Source organism: Lepidothrix coronata, unplaced genomic scaffold (assembly GCF_001604755.1).
Source record: "Lepidothrix coronata isolate B3197 unplaced genomic scaffold, Lepidothrix_coronata-1.0 Scaffold116, whole genome shotgun sequence".
Taxonomy (NCBI): Eukaryota; Metazoa; Chordata; class Aves; order Passeriformes; family Pipridae; genus Lepidothrix; species Lepidothrix coronata.
Window position 1 is genome coordinate 1 of NW_016690296.1, and position 1,260 is coordinate 1,260.

Sequence of the window (1,260 nt, forward strand, 5' to 3'; positions counted from 1 at the left end):
CCTGCAGGGCTGGCAGTGCCACCACTGGACACGGACCCAGGGGCTGGGCAGGAACGGAGGGGCTGGGGCGTCCAATCCATCGGCCCAGGCGGCACCAGGAGTTCCTGGAGTTCCTGCAGGGGAGAGCCTTAGGATTATGAAAGATTATGAAAATCATTTTCAACTTCAATATGTATATCTCCCGGAATATGGGGAGTTGGACAAGGCCTACTGGTGCAACAAGGACACACTCAAGGCTATCTATTCAAAGGATCTACCAGCACTCAAAAGCTATCACTGTCCTTCTTACAGGGGGAACTCAGCAAACTCTGTTTGCCAAGAGCCTCCTGGAGGATTTCCAGCTTTTGGGGCTCTCTTTTAACCATTCTCCCCATCACTGTAGCTGGCACTATCACCTGTGAACAAGTGAACCACAAAGGTCACCATCAGGGATGCCATTAACTCAAAGTCCCTTCTCGGGGGGTCACTGCACACCTTGGCCTTTGTTTGCCTTCCCCACCAAAGATGCTTCCAACAGTTCTGAGACATCTGGCAGACCCAGAGCTCTCCTCAGGGAATGCTTCAGCTGCTTAAAGGCTGCCCTTGCACCAGCCATCCTATTGGCAGCAAATTCTTACAGGCTGTTGGAAAAGTCTGCATAACAGTCTTACCACACATCCAGAGGGAGCAATCCAGAGTCCATCCTGTCCTACCATTCCCAGGAAGGCAGTTCATGGGCTGTCTGGGGCTCAGGGAAGAGTCACATGGCTTCTTTTCTTCCTTCCTGCTTTCCAGATTTTCTTCTTTAAAAGCAAAGATTTCTTGGCTTTCCTTGCTCAAGGAGATGCAGCAAAGGCCATCTTTTAAATCCAATACTGGAAACTCCTCAAGGTTGTAATTCAAGGTGCTTCTTTCAGGTCCTGCACTCATCAATCATCTTGGTCATTGGATTTCTTGGTAGGTTCTTGCATTCACGTCCTACAAGCAAACCAGGAGGAGCCAATTTAGCTGTTACTGCAACCAGTCCAAGCTGGCATTCTGATGTTAAAGGATACTGGGTTTGCCTTACCAGGAGAGATCCCATATCAGGGGTAATACCTACAGGTTCTGCCCTCTTCCACTCTCCTGCAATTCCACTGGCCCACACCACAGGAACAACTGCAGCTGCCACTTCAGTCGGGATCTTGCTGCTGACAGGAGTTATTCCCTGCACAACAAGAGCTGCTGCTTGGACACATTTAGTTTCAGCAATTACAGTTTCAATATCCCCAGTTTCCAATT